This window comes from Pectinophora gossypiella, chromosome 9 (genome assembly GCF_024362695.1).
Source record: "Pectinophora gossypiella chromosome 9, ilPecGoss1.1, whole genome shotgun sequence".
Lineage (NCBI taxonomy): Eukaryota > Metazoa > Arthropoda > Insecta > Lepidoptera > Gelechiidae > Pectinophora > Pectinophora gossypiella.
The window spans coordinates 9,187,533-9,212,233 of NC_065412.1; the positions used below are offsets into that span (position 1 = coordinate 9,187,533).

A 24,701-nucleotide genomic window follows, 5' to 3' on the forward strand; every position below is an offset into this window, starting at 1 on the left:
ATAAAAAGTATATTAGTAGTTTGCAGAAATATTTGTATATTAATGAATATAAAATGTATTTATAGAATGTAAATAAATCTTAACGAATCTTACTTATCAAAAGCTGATTTTTGAGATTAAAATCTTTCCGTATTAGATGAGTAGATATGCTTAAAAATAACTCGCCATCATTATCACCTTTTTCCGAAGACCGAACAATGCATTAGTAATCATGGTTATACACATCTGAAACATTTGAAATTGGGCTAACTGTCCCCTAAAAGACAATGACAATATTGTACAGCTATTGTCTGAAGCCACTATTGTGTTGACGACAATAATCGAATACATTATCAATTTTTGTATTCAGCCGTTTGACCCAATCATTAGAATATCGGAAAAGCTGCGTAATACAATAAATAATGTAAAAATATACAACAAAAACATTGAGAAATCGAAATCCCTGGAATTTTTCCATTCTTGTAGAAACAGGCACGGAAGTTGTTGCAACTCTCAACCTTCTTGTTTCTGTTTGTTTCTTTAAATGTCCAACTTTTTTTCTTTCATAATTCAACAATTGCCGAAATAATGAAACCTTACCGTGTAAAAGTTTTATTTACTTACAAAAATTGCAGACATAAAGGAGACAAAGGCTGAAGCAGTAAAATTCCAAGAGTTTGTTTGTTAGAACTGGAAATATCTGAGAATTAATTCTCTTATCTGCTTTATTTAAACTTGCTCACAGTATAAATGTTATGTCTGGATCTGCGTGCAAGTGGTTTGCTGACTGCGGTTCGTTGCCCGTTGCTTGGAGGTTACAGTTACTGGCATGACCCTGTTCATAACTGCATATCGACGATTAAGTAAAATACGACACGCAAACACATTCGCTTTTCGGAGAAAGTTCGACTTTTCGGCATCCAATTGCAAAGCCAAAATACAAACACAATTCGTAAATTCCGACACTCTGTTTAAATATGAAGTAGCTAAATTTTTTTACAAAGCAAATATAGCATTTATTTACAAATAAGATATAGGGGAATCTCCGTGATGATACCAACAAACTTCGTGTTAACTTTTCCTTTTGTTTTCTCAAGGTCAAAACTTTTTATTGGATAGTGTTTAGGTAACTAGATTTGGGTAGAGATGGGGGGGGGGGGGTAAAAATGCCACTTATAAGCAGTTCATCTAAAAAGCAATATTGCAAGTTGTGAGTAGTTAAGAAATGTCAAATAGCAATATTGCTTTCTTCGATGAATTGCTTCGATGTGGCATTTTTAACCTCCAGCAGAAATCAGAAATAAACTTGTTGAAGGTCAATGTAACATTTTTGAATTTACGTCATTTGGCAAGGTGGCTGGCTAGGAGGCTGAGGAGAAGAAATGACAAGAAACTACACATGTTTTAAATCAATGAGTTATTTAATAACTAGAGGAACACATTTAATACCACACATTTTTGTCATTTAGGTAATCATTTATTTATTTAATTATTTATTATGGACAACTTACAAGCTACACTCTGCACATGCAAAGTTACAGAATCATGAATCTATCTATAATAAGCTTTTTTACATAAAGTAAGCTTCACATGAGCTTTAAATTTATTTTCTAACAGATTCAAAATATTATCTGGTATTTTATTGGAAAAACGTATACATAACCCCAAAAAAGATGAAACTACGGCATTTGCTCCAACGGTGGGATAACACGGTACTGTTTCTTATATGATTTACCATTTCTTGACGTCGATAACCATATCTTTGGTATCAAACAGGCTCCCTTCGAATAGCGTGAGGGTAAACACTTTGGGTATTGGAAAACCACAAGGCCAAACTTTTACAAAGGCTCGGATTCATAAATCTAAAGTCACTGCTGCATAAAACAAAACATTGGTACACGCAAATGCGCAATAGAATATACCCAAAATCTATTCAGACAAAAACCCTTTGACGACTCTATTTTCACATCGAAGCAAACCATATATTATTTTCTTTGTTTTTCTCCTGCAGAGGAAATGAGAACACTGCATTGCATATGTTAAAGGCGATATTGCTAGCCTTGGTCCCAAAGATATTGCCAATTTTGCTCAAGAGAATTCTTGAGACAAACAGAACCCTCCTATTTCGATGAAAAATAAGCTAACCACAATGCAATTCTAAACTATCTTATTTATTGTGCATAAACTGAAAAATAAAAATATACATATTCTGTACTTGTTTATACAATAATGTGTCCGCTCTATAGGAAACCAATTTTGAATAGGAATGCAGATTTCTCAACCATAAACAGGTTTTGACGTCCAGCAGTAACCGAGCCTTAATACTTATGTATTTACCTGTTTATTAAACAAGTTCTAATAATAGTAGGTATATGAGCGAATGAACAATTTTTCACTTAGTTTGTTGTTGTCCAAGGGAATTAAGTGTGTATGATACCGACAGAAAACGAGACATTAATGAACAGGACTTACTTGAGTACCTACATATTACCGAAATCTGTTTGTATTTAAATTTCTTGTTTCTTATCAAAGTATGAAAAGAAAAGCCATTTAAAGCAAGCGTTTCATTAACCAGAAGCAATAAGCGAGAATAATCATTTAGTAGCTGACAATAATAATTTTATTGTAGACACAGGAGACTGCGTCCATAAATATGCAACAAGACTTGGCCAACCTTGAGCATTATGATAAAAGCCTATTTATATAAAACAAGAATCCATTAAACAACATAGAACAGGTAAATTGCTAAAGTAATGATCTCTTTGAAGGAAAATTAAGTAAATATATGGAACCAAAGAACAGAGGAACTAACAGCAATGACAGTGAAATCTTGCAAGTATTAGGTATTGAGAATATATTAGTAAAGACGATCGAATCGGTACTTTTACTTTGTATAAGACATTATTGTATTATGTCGTGGGCTGATCGTTAAATTGAGCCGATCGAGCAAATATAACCGGGCTAGTCGTCAAACGTTATGCTTTAGACGATATGGCGGGTATTAGACGGGCAAATCACAAAATGCCGGTAGATCATTATTTGCCCAAGCAGATCTCGATCGATCCAGCCTGCCATTGATTCACTAATTTACTATTAAATACGGTTGTACTAAAACTGGTGCCTGGTACGATACTAAATGAATCGTTAATATTGTTTATACTAAAACAACTTTCATCATCCATCGTCTTCAGACATAGCCTAGTTTGTTTTTTGTGGTTATTTGGTCAACGCCTGCGCTTATAAAGAATGCATTGCGTACGTAGGCGGCAGGCAATTGAGGTTAATTTACTAATGTTAGTACTTCAGTTGGACTCAATCAAGAAATTAGAAACAATTAAAATCAGTGGAACAACCAAAGACATTGCATAATTATAATACTCGTAACATGCATTATAGATTGTCTTGAAGGATTTGTGTAAAACTGCATATACACAACATAAATAAACAAAAAAATTGCGAAATAAACATTTATCTCTCTCTCTGTTTCTAAACAGAGTGGAATGAACAGGTACGAGTAGGTAAGGTCATTGGTGTATAATGCCAGCAGCATTTCCTAATTTTATTTTAAGTTATACCTGTCATTTTCTTATCCGCCGAAAGGAAGGAGACGGACGATTGACAGCTGTTAATTTTTAAATGAATGAGTGTATGAATGAATAAACCCGGCGAATCAAATACACATCTCGCTAGTATGCAACCCGTTAGACGTGTGCTGTGAACTTAATTCAGTCGGGTTATTGGCCAATGTAAAATTTCTGCTCAAAATTGTTTCGTAAATTTTACGTTTGTCGATTACCCGTCCCTTATCTTTAAGGCGGATAAGAAAATGACAGGTATAACTTAAAATACAATTAGATGGTGTTTTGGGCATGGTACTCAATACAACTTTCATTCGCTTTTATTCGCTTAGTGCAAGTAACACACAGGCTACTTCTCTTTCCTTATCAAAATAATAAATCGATTATTTAAACTTTATTAAGCAAGCTCACGCTTTATATGCATTCCTTTCGGTACATACGCACGATGTATTTTAGAGTACTTAGGTATTCTCAAAGCTATCGTTTCATGTAGGTTTTTCGAAAGTATGGAAAAATATTTATCATTATTCAGACTTTTAGATAGATCTTCGTCTATCGTGTAGGTTATGAGGCGGATTACCAACCACAGCAACTCTGGAAAAAAACTAAATATATAGTAAGTAGCTTCATAAATCCATCCGATCCATTTTTATGCAACGGATTCAGCTGTACTATCTTTAGCCAAGAGTTCCGAAATAAAAGCATTAGTGTATTGGGTTATTTGCTCAATGTTGACTGACCTTGTCGGTTTGTACTTAGGACAATGACATCACACCTAGCAAGTAGCTTAAGGTAGCTTTTAAACGCAATTCTTTTGAAGTATTTTTTGTTGTGTGACTCAGTGGTCAATTATTGTGCTGTTCAACTTTAAATGTGGTTTTATAAAACTAGCAACATTTTTATTAGTTTCAATAAGATTTGTTTTGGAAAGTCTCATCATTCTACGTATAGTTTTTATATCATTTATAATACGGGGCCCTCTTCTTCTCTTCTCTCCTCTTCTCTTCTTCTTATTTTTTTTTACAGATGCGACTGCCATTGTGACCTTCCATCTCAAAGGTATACGTATACAGATATGCATTACTTACATATCTCACATACAGGTTAGCTACAATGAATTCCTGATTGCTGTAATTTTGACCTAGTTGTCAAAATTGTATGTCGTTTCGTCCCGTTAAATTATTAATTTCGTACTTGCGCGATGTAAATCTAGAGGAAGAATTATAATGCCACTAACTAGACACCTAAAACTATTATAATCACTAATAAATTCAATGAATTTTTAAACAAATACAAAAGGAAAATAAACAAATGCGATTCCATAGTCTCTGATTGCCTCAGTGGGAATAAGGGGTTTATGTATGTATGTATTTTCTAAACAATAGACTTTTTAAACATGATAAACACAATGTTTGTTATGCTGTCACTGACGTTTGTATTCTCTTTTGCTACAATAGATGAGAATGACGTGTGTGGATCTGTGTGCATTTAATAAATTACTACGAAAAATACACACATACATCATCATCATTCATCATAATAATATTATACACTAACTTACATAGCCATATTAGCAGTCTTACTACTGGACACAGTCAATCAACTGGGAGCAACTAATCTTCGTCTCATCTCCTTACTATTATTGTCAACGGCCTCTGTGGTCCAGTGACCAGTGGTTGTGCGTTGGACTCACGATCTGGAGGCCCCGGGTTCGAATGCCGGTGGGGACACATCGCAAAAATCACTTTGTTATCCCTAGTTTGGTTAGGATATTACAGGCTGATCACCTGATTGTCCGAAAGGAAAATGTCAGGGGCCTTTGGCGGCTCAATCATAACCCTGACACCAGGGTTAATGAGGCTGGTATTCCACCTCGCAACCCACACGATAGAAGAACTATTATTTTTCATCTGCAAGTAAATATAAAGAACGATTGTCTACTCACGTCAAACATTACGTTATTATCACAAATAACAATATCAGTCACAGAGATCGTGACTTGAAATACCTGTTAAATAATATAATTCACACGTCTATGACCAATACGAAGGCAAATAATAAACATACACAAGAAAATTATTTACGGTAACTGTAAGACTTTGCAGACGAGACGGTACAAATAATCTGTTATCTATGCTAAGCGTTGCATCAATAGAGATATTTTATTGAATTTGAGAATAATACGCAAACATGAACCGGTAATGCCTAAATTAACTTGGATCTGAATATTTCTCCTTCCACCCAGTGTACCTATCAAAGCTAGGCCTAGGCTCAGCAACGAGCAGTGGTTTTTGATAACTTGTTTCTGTTTATACAGGGTGTTACTGTTAGTGACATAGTAACGAAAATTTTGAGGGATGATTCAGATCATTCTGAGTTGACATCAACTGGAATTGTCCATCGCAAAAGTATAGAATTGAAAATAATTTTAATAACTAAAAAAAATTCATGAATTTCGCGACGAAAAATTCCACTTTTATTAATTAAGAATCATGGTCAGAATCATCCCCTTCAGTATTCGTTACAATGTCACTAACACCCTGCATAACATAACTTAGCTCTCGACTATAATCCCAATTGGGATAGTCAGAGGTACATTAATTTATCGCACGCTTCACCGAGCTTTCTTTTACACTAACGTGATAGGTGATGAGACATAAGAAGGGTATCGCCCGTCTATAATGGTCGAGGCAACTATGTTAGTGAAAATTGCACTTACGATAAGTTCATAACTTATTGGTTCAAGCTTGGTATCGGGGATCGAACCTTCGCTCCCTGTTTAAGAAGCAACACATAGGACCATAATGAACACATCATCTTTCAACAGAATGTTCAAGTAAACATATTGAACTCGAACGCTTCAGCTGAGGTAGCTATTAGTGTAGGTATGTTTATCAAGACGTTTTGTGTGAAATGCAAAAGACTAAGCTATCTAAATACCTAAACAGATAACAATCTCATTGTGACTCAAGTCACACACAAATGTTTCCACGTTTTAAGTTTAAATAATTAGCAATGTTATGAGAAAATATATCTGTGCGACTACTGAGTTCCACAACGCGTCGAAGTAAGAAGTTGTGGTAAGTAATAAAACCACAGGATAGCATCTTGTTGATCGTACCAGATACGATTGCAATGAACACCGATGTCATTAAATTCATTGGTTAAGTATATTGAAACGCATCAAATTCTGGTCTTGGTAACCTTGAAATAGTAGATAAATCCTCATCTAACTCTTAGATAAACGTTTTTATATTAGCTAAAGGAACCCCTTTTACCAACTAGTCAAATCAGTTATTTTTTACTATACATTAAAACTCGAAATTACTATGGAATTTGTATGAAAACACAACCTGGGATGGCATAGAAAAACGTGACAAAATGTTGCACTTATTACATTTTGCTTTATTAAAATTCATAAATAAGTTAGATAGAAAAAAGAAATCGTTTTTGTCACCTTTAGATTTGTCTTTATTTAGTAAACAGAATTTCGTAATTTATCTTTGACCTCATCAATCATCATCAATTTAAGAGCCACGATCTTGTCGGTGCAGCGTTTCCCATCTTCTTCTATCGTGTGGGTTGTGAGGTGGAGTGCCAACCTCATCAACCCTGGTGTCAGGGTTACTATTGAGCCGCCAAAGGCCTCTGACATGGCTCGTTACATGAGCATTTCCCATGCTTTTGACCTACTACTACACTACCACTACTTCCCCCCCCCCTGTCTCTTACTACTTTTGCTACTTTTACCTTTGACCTAGGATACCCACCTGACCACATATTTTATTCGTAGTTTAAGTTGAGTGAGTACTATAGTATTGATTCATGCTAGCCAAGGTTTGCGTACGCAAGACTTACATTGTGTTGTTACCGATTCCATTTCCGGTTCGAGCTTTAAACCACTGAATTCGACTTTGTGAGTTTGAATTCATGTTTGGATCACAAATAATTGATATCATGGGGTTTTCCCGTATTCGTGCCCGGTTCATAATAATAAAAAAATATAATAAAAATAATAATAATAATATAATAAAATAATAATAAAAAGAAGTTTATTCAACCACAATATTTACTGACTTTTTCTTAAATTAATTTACTTGTCTTATTTATTTATTTATTGACTTTATAAGTTTGAATTATCATGTTTGGATCATGGATAATTGATATCACGTGGTTTCCAGGATTGGTGTTCGGTTAATGGTAATAGGCTCGCTTCTATGGGACTTAAAAATAGCTAGCGAGGAGTGGGTGTACCTATATAGTAAACACTTCTGCCTGCCTCTTTTGGGATACAGGCGCGAGGCAATGTGTTACAGTAAGTACTGAAACTGTCAGCAATATCGGATCATGTCGCTGTGGCGCGAGGCAAACAGTAATCTCATTAATACGATATCGTGGTTAGTGGTCGCCGCACTTAGCCGGCTTCTCACGAAACCTCACTCAAGTCCACCACTATCCTATTTCTACTACAAGAGGTAAGGTAAATGTAAGTGGATATGATGCTATAAATAGTAAGCGTATTAATAGATAGAAAGTTATGACGCATCCGGAACTGAGGTGAGGTCGAGTATCGATGAAGATAACATGATATAGCATCACGCCTGTACCCCCAAAGGGGTAGGCAGAGGGGTGATAGTATGACACACCCGCTCCTCTCAAACTATGCTTAAGTATTTTTGGAGGATACCTAATTACTCCAGAGGTGCTAAAACATCTCACCCCTTTCCGCCTTTCTTTTACTTTCTTATCCGCCTAAAAGGAGAGGGATGGATGATTGACAACTGTTAATTTTAAAATTAATGAATAACCCGGGCGAATAAAATAGGCATCTCGCTCATATGCAACCCGTTTGACGTGTGCTGACAACTAAATTCTGTCGGGTTATTGGCAAATGTAAAATTTTAGTAGGGTTTTTTTAAATTTCTGCCTAAAATTGTCGTGTGTTCCATTTTTTTTGCCTGTCGAGTACCCGTCTCTTTCTTTTTCAGCGGATAACAGCGGACAGGTATAACTCGAATCATAGATGATAGGGTTGGGTTTAGAGGTCAACTGTAGCACAAGGCGGCGATCACAATCTTACAGGTCGCTGTGATACAGGGCATGAAATAAAGCCTGCATAGCCCCCAGTTTTTAAAAAAAAGGATGCTAAGTGGATATGTAGAAATGGCTTTGATTTTTCGACTGGCTCCCATTGTTATACGGCCAAAAAATTGTGAAAATAGCCCGTCAGCCAGTCACGAATGGAGTAACAAATACGTTTCGTTCTAGTCAGACTTTACTGACGGGTCATTCAATGTTTCACGTAACGGAACTATGCAGTTCACGGGCCAGTGACTGCGCACAACTGCACTAATTCCACTCCATTGTCGATGCACAACGTGGGAAACGGCGAATATTAAATAGGTATATACCTATAGGTCGCCTTATAGCGAAAACCACGTAAGCGCCTTTTAAAAAAGTCACATTCGGACCTGATTTCCTTTAATAGAACTTCATCATCTCCCTAGCATTATCTCGTTTTCTACAGGGTCCGCTTACCTAAACTAAAAATTGACAGGTCCGGTTATTTATACAGAAGCGACTGCCTGTCTGACTTTCCAACCCGCGAAGGGAAAACCAGCCCAATACAGTTTAGGTCACATACCTCCGGAAATACATTTCTTCGGAGCGCTGGTTTTCTCACGATATTTTCCTTCACCGCTGAGCATGTGATAATCATTCATGATCCAAACGTGAATTCGAAAACAAATTCGACACTCATTGGTTTAGGCCTCAAAATGAGAGGCAAGCGTTCTACTAACTGGGCTATCACGGCTTTTATAATAGCACCTCGATTTCTTTCAGTTAATTTCAATCCGGGTAATAATTTATACTACATTTTTTTGTCTAGACTGAAACTAGCTTGTCTATTATTAACAAAACTCACATCCCAAATGTGCTTTTTAAATGAGGCGTAAACATGGTTTTTATTATAATGCGACTCTATGTAAGTATGTAATTTTCGCAGTTTTTGCCTTTTAGTTTACTGTAAGTTGTCAAATATACAGTACCAAACCATTATCTATAACATTTATCACTACACGCAACGAATACAATCATCATTTATCTCTTGAGTATCATATTTAACTTAGTGAATGACATTTGCATTGGTACTGCGTATTTTGTGATAGACATCACGTTTTAGGAATGACAAAATATGACGGAAATTTCTTGGTGTGCGCTGAGTAACTTATTTAAACACTGTTATAGATAAAATAAACATCACATTAATAATTCTCGCTGAATTACATTTGCTAAATAAACATTTTGTCCTATATTTTACAGTGCCTACGTATGATAAATCAAACCTAGAATTATGCCCTTAAAGCCTTCCGTTATGGAAATGACACAGGTGTAAAGCAGAACGTAAATTAATAATTTTATATGAACACTGGCTGGTAATAATAGTTATACAATATAGGTAACCTACAATTCAAGGACATTTGACTCGTGACAACGCAGTATAGAGTATAAATTTAATTATATTTGGGTTCATAAAGTTTTCTGTGGTTGTTTTTCTAGCAGCACGAAGGTCTGGGTTTAAATCAGATAACATTTGTGATTTCAGACGTTTTATTAGTTACGAATATTAAGTTTTCGCAAGGCATCGATTACCCTTACGGTTTAAGAAATTTATTTCTCCTAAAGAATACAATTCACTTAACTAGAGAAATACAATTAAAATTATGTTAGTGAGTAACGGATGGACGCGTAAATACTATTAGTGGTAAATAATTATTAAGTTTACAATAACTCAGAAAATCACTATGAGAAAAACGAAATGTGCTAAAATAAACAACATTCTAGTATTTTATAATAAAGTTAACAATTTCTAATGTCGGTAGTTCCTAAACTAGGCGGTTACTATAAATTATCTACTGGCTGGGCTGCATAGCAACAAGAATTAAGTATTGACTTTGACGATAGCAAACGATAGTAATCCCCTTAACTATTACAACTACGAACTCTATCCATTATTCCATCAAACCGTATAGTTGCTAACAACTAAACTAGCAGATCTAAAACTGCTTTTTCTTATAATCACGTTGAGAAACCCGTTAGTAATATATAGGCAAAGAATCTTTATTTTATCACATAAAAGTGAACGGAGCACTCTCAGTGGTACAGCGTGGTGAAGTATGCTCCACAATATCTCCTCCGGGTGGGGAGGCCTGTGCCCAGCATTGGTACGTTATAGGCTGTTTTGTAAAAGTGAAGGGATCGCGTCGCGGAGATACCATGTTGGGTATATAATTATATAGATACCAATATACTTTATCGATACTACACATCAGAACCAAATAGATGTCTTTTGGTTCGTTCTAAACTAAATAGGGCTAATCCACACTAATACAGTGAAACTTGGTTAAGTGGGACCTGGATAAGTGAGAAACCTCCATAACTGGAACTCATGCTGAGGTCCCAACACTTTGGCACTGAATTACCTCTGTTAGTGGGACGAGGTAAGCCTCTATATCTGGGATTCGTTCTTTCGATTTATCATCATAGTTACCTCTATAACTGAGACAGCGAGTAAATTTTTTATTCATAAACCTTTGTAACTGAGATAACATTGTTTGTTTACTCATTCTTATTCTACCCACAAATTCAACACGTAATTCCAAGTACGTAAGTACAAATTTTGAGCTTCAATTACCTTCATTTTTAGTTTCGCTTTACTATCATACAGATGTTTATTTGAAAAATGCCAAAACGAAAGCTACAATCGTTATCTGGGTAAGTGGAATCGAGACACTGGGTAAGTGGAATATCTCTATAAGTGAAACGACATTGCAGGTCCCTTGATGTCTCACTTAACCAGGTTTCACTGTATTACAAATGCGAAAGTAATTCTGTCTGTCACCTTTTCTCGCTTGAACCACTGAAACCACCTGGAAGATAACAGGCAACTAAACCCAGAGAGGCATTTGCAAGTGCTTTAGCACGTGATATGTAAGTAATAAGGTGTAGACAGACGTACTGCCATCAGATCAGATTATAAAGAAAGGCCAGGTCAAGAGTAATCTTAACCGACGAGCATGCATGAAGTCTTTGATGTGAGTGGAAGAAGCGAAAGTGGTGTGGCAGGATCGTAGTAAATAGGAATGTTCTTATGTATGTGCATGTAAGATAGAGAGTTTTTTCTATAGTGTGGCGTGTGAGGTGGATGACCAACTTCAGCAACCTAAATGTAGAGCTGCTAACCGCGATATAAACAAAAGACACGAAGATGTGGGCGACAGCTATAGCGTATTTTTTATAATATAATATGTCATCTTCTTTCGGACCTCTAGTAGTATATTTATGTGTCATCTAGAGGCTCTAAACTAGTAGGTAACTGCTACCGGCGAGCATGCTTGAAGTATTTGATGTGAGAAGAGGAAGAAGAGAAAGTTATGTGTCAGGATCGTAGTAAATAGGCATGTTCATAAGAACATGTAATATAGAGTGTTTTTTCTATATTGTGGCGTGTAAGGTGGATGACCAACCTCAGCAACCTAAATGTAGAGCTGCTAACCGCGATATAAACAAAAGACACGCGGACAAAAATGTAGGTGACAGCTATAGGATATTTTTTACATGTCATCTTCTTTTGAGCCTCTAGTAGTATATTTATGTGTCATCTAGAGGCTCTAAACTAGTAGGTAACTTAAAGCAGTGAATATAGAGTTGCTGTACATATTTGTTTAGTGGTTGTTCATACCTTGACCTAGTTGCTCACAGGTTGACAGTCGACGGATCGAAGCGCACTCAACAATGTCATTCTAACAAATGGAAACAATAGAAATCTTTCTGACTGAGGTATATTTAATTCATTAATAGAATACAGGTATGATAGGAGAGTAATTAACCTAGGTCTCCCAACCAGTGGCTTAAATTACCTTCAATGCGTTCGGCACCACCCAGATCCTGTGGGATTGGGGCTTCCGAATACACCCCGCTTAGGGACGGTACTGAAAAGTATCGGCGTCCGAAGGATGTAATATATGATCCCGACAACTCGATTACTCTAGTCATAGAGGCGGCCAAAGCTCACCACAACTAAAGCCTAGGTTACACAGTGCGAGCTAACATGCGAGCTGACCGAGTCAATTATTGAGGTGCAGCTACTACGCACGTGTGACCGCATCATACGAGTTACTGTCATGTGCGAGTGAGACAGCTGCTCGCGTTCGAGTTACTTCAACATTTTTTGTTTTTACTCGCTACTTGCCTTCCCCCACCACACAACTCGCACGCCGCTCGGTCGTCAACTCGCATGATTTTGCGAAATGACGGCGTTTCTTGTTTGGGCATAGTGTGACCGTGCGAGGCGAGTCGAGCTACTGTCATACGAGTACACAGGCACAGTAGCTGTCTATTGTCACATCAGCTGCTCGCACTGTGTAACCTAACCTTTACATTCAGGACCCCGATACCGACCCCGCCGACGTGGTCGACGATTTCCCTCTTTCAGCGCTTATCGCTTAATTCTTTATTGTTTCAAATATTATCTTCTCAGACGACACTCTGAGCCGAGGTTCGCGCCCAACTGGGCACCCTCAGACCTGTTGTCTTAAATTTTGTACCGGGTGAGAGCCCTCAGCGCTCTCCATTTGCCCAGCCAAGCAGTTAAATCTACCATAAGTCAGTTAAAAAAAAATATAGGAGAGTAATAGTTTCAGCGTCGAAGCCACTTAACTTTTCGGTAGTAAGTAAAGTTTAGATACGTAAAGTGAAAAACCAACCCGTGAAGTGAAAAGTGTTAATAAATAAAAATGCAACAAATATTAACAGAAAAAAAAAAACACATGAGTAACACAGTCATAGATAAGGTTGTGTAACGAAACATACAATGGTGAATTCAACCCCACTCCTTTATCCTAAACATATAACATAACAAAGCTTACGACTATATCCCAATTGGGTTAGTCAGAGGTACATCCATCGCAAGATGAACTAAGTATCCACACCTTACCGAGCTTTCTGTTAGGCTATGGTCGATGGTTGATTCTAAATATACTGGGCAAAAAAATGAAATACATAATATAATATCAATAATATTTATCAATTTGTGGCCTACTGATACAGGTGTTTTCTCACTTAATAGAGGGTCACAACAACTACATATTGCAACAATGTACCAACTTTGTTAATGAATAATATTTTTTATTTTCATTTTCAAAAAATTGTGTATTGTTTGAAAATTTTAATCAAACACAGGTTCGATCTCTATTATGATCCTGCGGTGAATTTCAAATAAATACTTCTGGACTTGCAAGCTTGGAAGGCGAGCATGGCTAAGAGCTGAACAACGTATCTACAAGCCTCAGCTCAGCTTCAAGAGCCCTTCAGGTGACCTTACCTCTAAACGAGGCTTCAAATCCTCGGCTTTATATCGAGAGGACGAGTTTGACGTATTGCGGATTAGTAAGTGTTGGATTGTAAGATTTGTGAAGCACATTTCTAAGGCCTACCTTACCTATACATCATGTTAACTATTTTCCATATTAACATTTGATTAAGAGTAAACGTAAATAAATAATTTATTATATTTTTTATCGGTGTTCGGAAGAATTTCAGAGAATTTAAGAGAATATTTTCTTGTTTCATATTTTTTAGAGCGTGATTTTTCCGTAGTCGGGTTTTAGTTTTTAAACTTATATTTTTATTGATATCATTTTGGGGTCTTATTTATAAAGGTAACGTGCTTCGATCAAGTATTTATGTTGGATTTGGAGATAAAACCAATCCGTAACATGTCTATAGAGTGGTTTCACTAACACAGTTGGCTCGACCATTATAGACGGCGATACAGCTCGCCACCTATCACGTTGATCTAACAGAAAGCTCGGTGAGATGGGGTTAGTTTATCTTGCGATAGATGTATCGACTACTGCCCCAATTGGTAGGTATATAATCGCGAGCTTATGTATTGATGATGAAATGTAATTATCAAGTAAATACGACCAAACATATTTGTAAATGTACATATTTATATTTTTGTAGATGTACATATTTGTAATGTATAAATTTAACACTTTCATTTGATACCCAACACAATACAATCGAAAGATACAATTTTTTTTTCGTCCCCAGTCTCGTCCTCCTTGTCACCACGCGTCCTCTTGTCAGAGGGTGCCATATTAAATTTAGTGTGACGTCACATAGCCCATAACCACCGGATAATTAAGACGCTTCCAGTGACGTCTCATTTGTAAAATTCAGATAAGTGGTTTAGAAGTTAGGTAGTGACAGATGTGCATTCACGCATACGTACATAGCGGTCAAACATAACCCTACTTTTTGTTTCACCTCAGTTGGATAAAAAACTAAATTTAATGTGTCATTTAGCTATAGTTCCACACTCTATACGACAGATAGCATGCTTCTCTAAATGCGAGTTTCCGGTTTGGCACTGTTGTAGCGTTTATCGGTTTCCACTCACCTATGCTACTCGTATTATCGTCGTTATTAAAATAGGCATACCCAAACATAGAATCCTAGCCTTAATATTTGATTGCGACCGCAATACTCGTAGTCGTATCAACACGCGAAGATTGTTATATATTGTTATACTTTTGTACTTTATGTAACACTTTGATAATCACTCAGTGGGACGTAATGTAGAGTATATGATGTTAAAATGGCACTTATTATTATGTATGTTATTTCCATGTCTCGGGCCTATGGTGTCCCGGACTTTTGGAAGGCGTGCGTGGGGCCGAAGCCTTATTATTATTATTAAAAATAAGTACAGTACTTAATACAGTTTTTACAGATGACGGTGCAACAAAAACCAACGTTGGTTTGTCCGTACACCGCATTCACCATCACCATTTATGAATTTACAAACACCCCCTTCTTTCACGTGCTCAAACTGGGTAGTCAAAGTAATTTGTCCAAAAGGAATAATTTCTCCCGATGGTCAAACTTTTTCGGACAATGAAAAATACAGTCCAGCACAAAATTAATTTATATTATAAAACAGAACAAACGCCTCATACAATTATTAATACAACGCAGCGCTGCCATCATGAGTACATACATCAGCTCAGGATTACATCCCAATTGGGTAGGAGATACATCCATCGCAAGATGAACTAACCCCACCTCACCGAGCTTTGCCGAGGTGAGCCGTATCGCCGTCTATAATGGTCGAGCCACGTGTTAGTGAAACCTGCAGTTATGATAAATTAATAAATCATTGGCGCAAGTCCGACACTGGGGATCCATCCTGCGCTCCGATTGAGAAGCAAGTCGGTGTACCACAGACCACAGTAACTACTTACATTTACTCGTAATCATTGGGTATATTGTTGCTTATATGTTGGACTGGAAGCAAATAAAAAAACAGAGCGCGTTCAGCTACTTATCTTCCACGCTGTTCCCGGACATGGCTACACATTGGTGCAAGTCCGGGACCAGGGCTTTCATCGTCTACCTCATATTTGGTGCTCTCTCTATTATGCTACTCCACATGGGCTCGTGGAGTATTAAGAAAAAACTATAGAAGCTCCAAAATAAAAATGCTTATCTTCCAAGATGGCTTCCAGATTACAGTCTACGACACTAAGTACATAACAAACTCTGCTAATTCTCTATTACCGCGAAAAAAACCTCTTAGCTACATACTTTTGTAAGCAAGTCATGCGCATTCGCCGACCTATATACGTAGAGTGCAAGAAAGAAACCGCAGGCAGATGGGATGGGTAATGTCATCAATATTCACGCTATGATCTAATAGTCGCCTATTAACTCTGACCACGTCTCTGATTGGCTCCGGACGGCCCAGCGAGTTCACTGACTACTAACCACGTTGCCAGTACTAAATACCTTGCGGTGAATACCAATACCACCATACAGTATAGGCCATCGACCATCACCGACGGATCGCTATCCGTGTAGTAGCACTAGCTGGATGTGATATGTAATAACTTAGTAGGTAATGGAAGTGACGAACGCAGCAACAAATACCGTCATTGTAGTAATATAAGTATCAAATGTAAATGTGTAGTATGTATGTGTGTTAGTGTGAAAAATATGTTGTTTTAAGTTTACGCGGTTATTATCCGGTATATATATACCGATAGTGTCGAAATATCGGGAGTCTCATATCCCTGCTTTAAACGCGGTAAGAACCCATTATTATGTGTTTTATTTGTGTAAAATATGTGTTACAAATAAATAAAAAAGGAGTAACATCAAACCGATCAAACCGCTCAATTGGGTTGTTTCCTAGGTCAAAGATGAATTATGACATTAATATTATTAAATATTATTAAATAAATAAAGACAGATCTAAAGGTGACATAAAACGTTTTCTTGTTTCTATTTAACTTATTTGTGAATTAAAAAAAAGAAAAATGTAATAATACGTGCGACATTTTTTCATGTTTTTCTATGACGTCACATGTTGCTTTTTCATACAAATTCCATAGCAATTTCGTGTTTTGACGTTTAGTAAAATGTAACTGATTTGACTAGTTGTAAACTACGCCATTAAACCCATTTTTAAAGAACGTATACTATAAGTTGTTTATGTGGATTTTACCAGTACTAGAATACCGATTTGACTCTACATCGAAACTTATTTTTTTTTGACGTATTTATTTTGTTTGTTTGATAATGAATATCCATAGTTTTTTTTTTAATAAAAAAGCATGTTAAGTTTTTTCCTTAGTGCACCATAAGCTCTTTTTAGAGCTTAAAGTTCACAAAAGGTAAGCATAAGGTTTATTTATTTATTTGTACACAATAGAACAGACAAAAGAAACATACAAAGAAAACAGACAGTACAGGTATATCTCTAAGAAAGAGATTTCTTCCAGCTGATCTACACGTGACAAGAAGACATACAGTGTATACTAAAGATAGACATACCTACAAATTTTATGAAATTATATGAACAAATATAACTACTAATATAAAACTAAGACAAAATCATGAATAAAATATAAACTATAAATTAAAATATACTGTAATATAATATATACTTACATATGTTTATAATAATACATACAACTAGTGCAACTCAGATCAAAACTTAAATAATTAATGGTTCTTTAAACTTTTAAGCGTAAGTTTTTATTCCTTAATAGGTACCTTATTAATTTGTTAGTTCCGTAAAGTTTCAAAAAGAACATTTTAATCGAATCATAATCAATCATGAAAAAGTAAAGTTCGGTAAAGTTGTACTCAAATAAACCAACACTCAACTAAACATTAAATATACGTAGAGTATGAAGTATCTACTTTTGCATTTAATTTTGCACGTAGGCACTGAAGCGTAGTTTTCAGGCGATTTTATGTGTGCAATTTTATTGACAAGCAAGAAACTATTACCCGACTAATGTTGTATAGATCCACAAGGGTGAGTCATAGAACAAATTGCAAGGCAATTTTAGCGATTGTCTAAGTGTTTGTTGTCGTTATACATAATGGCGGGTTTCTAGTTAGGGCGATTTAAATAACGGATTATAATATTCTTTTATGTTAGATTCATACCTATCAAAGATCTATCCTATAATAGCTGAATATGTATTACGATATCTAAAAACTTTATATCCAGTAATTTAGCTAGGAATCTATTATTATTTAGTAATTCTTTTTTATACACATTATTGCACTTAACAACTAGGACGTTTACAAGGAAGGACTTATGTCTAAGAGATCTCTTCCAGCCAACCCAGAGGTAGTATAAGAATAGCTGCGGGAGAATAAAATGAGGTGCAATATACGAAATACATTATCATAATTATATCTACACGACATAATAATAACTACGGATATAAATAAACCGTGCTTCGGAAGGCACGTTAAGCCGTTGGTCCCGGCTGCATTAGCAGTCGTTAATAACCATCAATCCGCACTGGGCCCGCGTGATGGTTTAAGGCCCGATCTCCGTATCCATCCATAGGGAAGGCCCGTGCCCCAGCAGTGGGGACGTTAATGGGCTGATGATGATATAAATAAACAGACTATGGGAACAAAAATACATGCCTAAGTCTCTATAAATATATACAAATATAAATATAATATAGTTTACCTATGTACATACATGCCTATTATTTATATAACTATATACTTTGGTGTCGAAATTGTTGAACTATCACAAACATTTGTGAAACATAAACGATTAACTATTCAATTACTTAGGTACGTATCTGGGAACGACGACCTTTGGGCCACTCTTTACTAACTTTTGTCTTTTGACATTTTGTATTTTTAAATTAGGTTTCCTTCCAATGTTAAAAAGTAAAAAAAAGTGGAAACAATGCATGTTCATACACTTTTTCTTGGCGCATTTAGCGGGTATAAAAATGTATACACCTTTTCTTTCCGCTTATTTGTATGACAGTAATATCGGACATTCCACCCCCTTTTCAAAAAAGGAAGAAGGCAATTGTCGGGTAGGTAGGTGTAGTGTTGGTGGTGTGTACGGTCACGAGCATTAATATGTATACTCTTTGGTACCATGTCACATTAACTTTTTGACAAATTGAACTGTAAGTCTCACTAAATGTCAAATATGTTAGTGCGACAGAGTCCTAAAGTGGGTACATTATATTGCTCATGACTGTACGTATATATTACATTCAAAGTCCAGCAAAGAATCATGTGCTAGTTTACAACTAACTGGTAATATGCATCAGCTGCCAGGAATTTGGCTTGTAAGTTTGGTTTGTTGTTTATGTTACTTGATGCCTATCCATCTACCGTTGTTTCTGTTGGTAACCGCTCAACCTGAACAAGCCACGAGTAACGACATCATACCATTCTTTATTCATCCAACAATTTGATTAACGACCCTGTTGTTAGCTTTTCCCATTTAAAAATTTCTTTATTTACCATATTCCACTGATGTCTCAACAAAGAAACATTTTGAGACGACTCGTGCACGTGTGGGATGATTGAATTTTTTATTGCAACTAAAACTGAACTTTATAAGACTATAGTAATCTAATGAAATGTGTTGTTAGAAAAAGAACAGAAGCTCACGATTATATCCACTATACAAGTTGGGTTAGGTTAGGTTAGGTCAGAAGTACATCCATCGTAAGATAAACTAAGTGTCCATACTTCACCGAGCTTTATGTCAGACCCATCTATAATGGTCGAGAAAAACTGCACTAAAAATAAATTAATAACTCATTAGTGCAAGTCCAAACCACCAACGTCCGAACCCGCGTTCCCCGTTTGAGAAGCAAGCCGGTGACCCACAGGACTACAGTAACTATTTAACGGAAACGTAAAAAGAAAGAATACATTTATTTAGAACGTGATATATCAAAACTTTTTTCTTTCCCATTCAAGGAATTTCTAAAGTTCGTGTGGTACAATGAGGAAAAGTAATAAGCAGTTTAGAAACTTCACTCTGAGGACTGCGATGCCTTTTACGGAACGAACCGTCATCAAAATGCGCCGTCCGTGGTACGATGTACCGGAACCAGATTGCCCACTGAATACTAATGAACTTAATCTCATTCATTACTTTGATTCCAAATTCCAACTACTTCTACACTCGGCAGACATTTACGAATTTACGAGTCATACTTATATACAGAGAAAACTATTCAACTAAGTAGGTAGGTATATACCTAACTATATTTTACAAACTTTTATACCTACAACACTATTATTAAATAAGTACTGTAATACAAACACTAAAGAAATGTTATAAAGAATAGTTGAATTAATTATAATTATATTAGAATTTATAAACAAATAATAAATGTATATAAGCAATATTACGGAAATATCAAAACACAAGACATCAGTAACTATTGTTGAGAAAAATATATATCACGCCGTACCTATAAACTAATGAGTCAAAGTAAAACTAGATAAGGAAATGGCATACCATCGAATTGGAAATCCAGTGTGGAAGATTACAAGGAACTTGGTAGAGAAACACTGCTTCACTGCACAATACACAAAGCAACAAAGAGCAAGAACACTTTTAAAAGTTTATCGACACGGAATAGGTACTTTGAGTGGATGTACAGACACGTCCGTCCCCTACGTAGCCTCATCGAGTACTGATGACGAATTGACGATCATGAACTCTGATGTACAGTGCAGCCTCCAGGTGGAACCGAAGCCAGTTTTATTGTAAACGAATAGCGTCCACGTTAGTGTGACTTCAACTCGCGTGGGTCTTTGTACCGGTTTCGAAATACCCGTGCCTTGCCCACGGCTTACCTTATCCGCGTTTAAGTTTGCGAGTTTCTATTTATTTTTACTACTGAACTGCAAGTCAGTTGGAACTTGGAAGTCGCTAAACTCGTTTTGCTACAAACAAAGTGAGTTCAGTCATTCTTTTGTTAAATATAAAAATACATAATATAATTATAGTAATATAATATAAGCTTGAACATCCTAAGCTGGGTCATATGTTCAGCATAATAGGGTCAGAGTTAGTCGATGTAGCCTATTCACCGGTTACATTATAATTCAGATTACGGTCTAACGTCGGCAGGTTAACTACCCTCGATTACGACCGATTATTCCTGGCAGACAGGGAAATGAACGTTACATCAAGTTAATTCGAGCTATAATCTCGATCGTTAGGAGTGAAGGATATTAGAAAATGATACTTCCTTTCCTGATAATAGAGCGTGTTGACAGCAACCATTGCTCCATAGTTTTAGCTGCCTCAATATGTGTCCAAACCAAAAACTAGATTCGTCCGTGTAAGTTTTCCATTCCCATCAACTACTTCGATAAAATTGGAATGTTATTTTTGAAAAAGTATTTATTATCGACGAAAATGTATGTATCGTCAATATAAATACATTGAATAAAACACTAAAACCATGTCATCTTTGCGAAACAGAGATTTCAAAGTTTTCAGATATATTTATGAAGTATTTTATCTATGTTAGTTCAGCATTTACCTACAATCGTAGGATTTTCAAGCTAACAACCACCACTCATCTTCAGAATGAGGAATAATATATTTATTTCGTTTTTGGACTAACTGGCAGAACCAGTTGCTAAACATACGATCATCACTAATTTAAGAGCCACGCGCTTGTCGGTGTAGCATTCTCCATACTACTTTTTTACGGTAAATTAGGGCAGTGGTTTCCCTCTTGCCTTCCGCCCCGCAGTACTCTGTCTGACTCGTGTGGGATGGCGCCCAGAGTAGTCTATTTCAAAGCCGTACTAAGACTCCTGTCTTCCGCCTCTGAATAGTACTGACAGTTACCTCTATCAAGCTGCTGGTTACACACCCTGTGACTTGCCCCTTCCGTCCTGCATTGCCGAAACATAAGATCCTCAACTTAAATTATCAATATCAGATAAATTGTATAAACAATATTTAACATGAAGAGCTATATATCTCTAGTTTTTATCCACCCAGACGCTGCTTACGTCACCTTAACTTATTAACGGGTCTGGTTTTATAGAAACAATTCTAATAATTAATTAATTAACAATTGCAATTTAACAAATGAGGCAATTCGAAAACTCGTTAATAATAAGGCTTTGTACACATAAATTATTGTAATATTTAATATAAGCTGTTGATTACAAAATACATATAAACTAATAAAAATAATAAAAAAGAGAGTTTTGTCAAAGAGTAAGTTTGGCAATTCAGACAGGCAATGCTGCCAGCTTGTTGGGCACCTGCCTGGATGTGACGTATTGGAGATGTTTTAAGTTTTGTGTTTGTATTGTTTTTAATTATTGTATGACATAAGTCTTTATTAGGAAGTATAAAGATTTTCCTAAATGTTTCAAAATAAAGCTTACTGTGAAGAGAACCATGAACAATTTTTGAAGTAATTTCTGGAACAGGTAACTCATTTGTCTAAGCTTAAGCTAAGTTTAAACCTGTTTGGTTATCGTGCGTTTCAAAACATAGAATCTCCTTACTTTTCCATCCAGGTGATTTACAGACTGCAATTCTTTAAACAAACATGGGACTGTATCAGAAAGTGATTTGGGCAATGTTCTCATCGGGAATCAAACAAGAAAGGCACCTTCAAACCAAAATACTTAAATAAAACGAATGACAAACCGAAAATCCTATTCAAAACCAAGGTGACAAAGCGCGTATCCTTGAACTGTTCGATGACGTAATTTATCTCAATTCCACAGATGTGCAAAGACAAATAACATACCAAAGGCACGATTTGATAAACAGAAGGGCAAGCAAAGGTTTTAAACACCCCTTTTGCGGCAAAAATAGCAATTCATGCATTCGCTTCAATGAATGAAGTAGTGATCTAAAAATAGGCCTCTGCTTGCAGGGATTAAAGCTGAATGGGAACCCCCTGCCCCCCCCCCCCTGCCCTGGTAAATAGGGCACTGTGTCAGCCGTGACGTCACGAGCTACGTCACAGCGCATCCAGGTGAATCCAGGGAATGAGGTCACAGGAGCATTTGGTTTTTCTGAAGGCAAATTGCGTTTGCGATGATGGGTTTCGACGAGGCTAAGTCGATTTCTTTTGGGAATATCGTCTTATTACGTTTATCATGTTTATTTTTGGGTCGCGACACTCCAATGGGATGTTTTAAAAACAAACAATTTCGTTGCCTTGCAGTTAGTTTTTATGGGGATTCATTATTTCGCTAGTAATAAAGGGATGATTAAAGTTCAGTTAAATAAAATACCTAATACTTAGTGTGTCCCAGATATTATCAAAAAGATCTTTGTGTGGCGGAAATTGTACGTACTTACCCAATCTGAATATTAATTTACGCTTAGCTCCATTATCCGTAAAGATTTTATACTTAAATACAAAGACGAACTTCAATGTTTCATACTGCGGTGATTCCGATTCCTACTGACGACTTAATTGCGGAAAATTACTGTTTTTATACAGTTATTATATTAATAAGTAAATTGCAGTTTTTATACAGTTTTCTTCCCCCTTCAAATTTTCGATATAGCGATGATTCTAAACAACACTAAGATTACTACTTAGCAATAAGACTTATTGTACTATTTCTATTTTGTATTGTATTTTTGTGTATTTCCTGTGTGTGCAATAAAGTACTTACTTATTTGTTATGTTACGTTCTGTTATAGGTGTACCAGAATCTGATGGCAAATGGGGAAATAAAATTTCTATAGTAAGCAACACTCGGGTAATTGGATGAAAACGTCTTGATACTTTTTATTTTTTACCTATTGACGGACAATATGGACATTATATAAAGTACTTATTGTATGCAATACAGTATTGCTTTCGTTCTATTTTTTGCCCTGTCGTGTCCAGTATTGTCCGCCCGGTCGTCTTGTGAACGCTAACGCCTGAATGTGAGTTTGTCTGTTTATCCACTCATCACGTCAAAACTAAGCAACGGATCGACTTGAGATTTTGTATGGAGATAAATGGAATGGAACATACGCTATTTTTTATCCCGGGAAAATAATTGCGGGATTTCTGAAAAACCTCTAGATTCCAACAGTTGCTTGAAGCGATAGATGTCGCTAGCGAAGCTGCGGGCAAAATCTAGCTAGTGTAGGTAGGTATATATAAAAAAAAACAAAATATTTATGAAAAGATCACTTATATTATGCTATTTCCAAATCAAAACTCTCCTGGTTATTTGTTTTCTTTCCACCTCTCTTCTTTTTACCGGGTGCACTAAATACACTTCCATTCGGTCTACCTTCAGCAATTATTCGTCGTATGGTAGTGCTAGGAACTCCTATAAACAGGTCACAGGTTAGTAACTAATAATATAGGAAAAATATATTCAAGTATTAAGACTAGTTAGTCCTACTTACCGGTCAACTTTGGACGCGATTTAAAATCGAAGATTGCGGTTGATCTCCAACTGCTTCTTCACTAATTTTACAATAAACAATGTAAACAATCTTTCTTGCTTGTGATCGAAGTGGTTTTTTTCGACATTCTTATGAAATTCAGAATAGTTTCAAGGAATCTTTGGAAAATCTCAGTATTGTTGACAAAACATGTACTTCGACATGACAGGAGACAGTTTAATATTACCATAGGAAAATCAATATTTTTTTTACTTTTTTTATGCCATCAGATGCTGGTAGACCTATAAGAGACCACAACTCTGTACCTTTAGTGAAAAAGAAATACAACTCAACTTGTATCATTATTGTGTTTTTAATCCACATCCACAAAAACC

The 24,701-nt window shown here is 36.1% G+C and overlaps 1 protein-coding gene and 1 long non-coding RNA gene across 7 annotated transcripts in view; one reads left to right on the plus strand and one right to left on the minus strand.

Moving 5' to 3' along the window:
• Positions 1-24,701, minus strand: part of LOC126369477 (protein GDAP2 homolog) — a 93,007-nt gene that overhangs the window by 65,512 nt on the left and 2,794 nt on the right. The window contains exon 1 of one of the 2 annotated variants that reach the window (XM_050013897.1): positions 20,440-20,612. The exons of the other annotated variant lie outside the window; for it this stretch is intronic. The gene's annotated coding sequence lies outside the window, so the exon portion shown is untranslated. Of the gene's footprint in view, positions 1-20,439; positions 20,613-24,701 lie in introns of those variants that run through there. 2 annotated transcript variants of the gene reach the window in all.
• Positions 1-24,701, plus strand: part of LOC126369481 (uncharacterized) — a 44,644-nt gene that overhangs the window by 9,478 nt on the left and 10,465 nt on the right. The gene's annotated exons all lie outside the window — the stretch shown is intronic.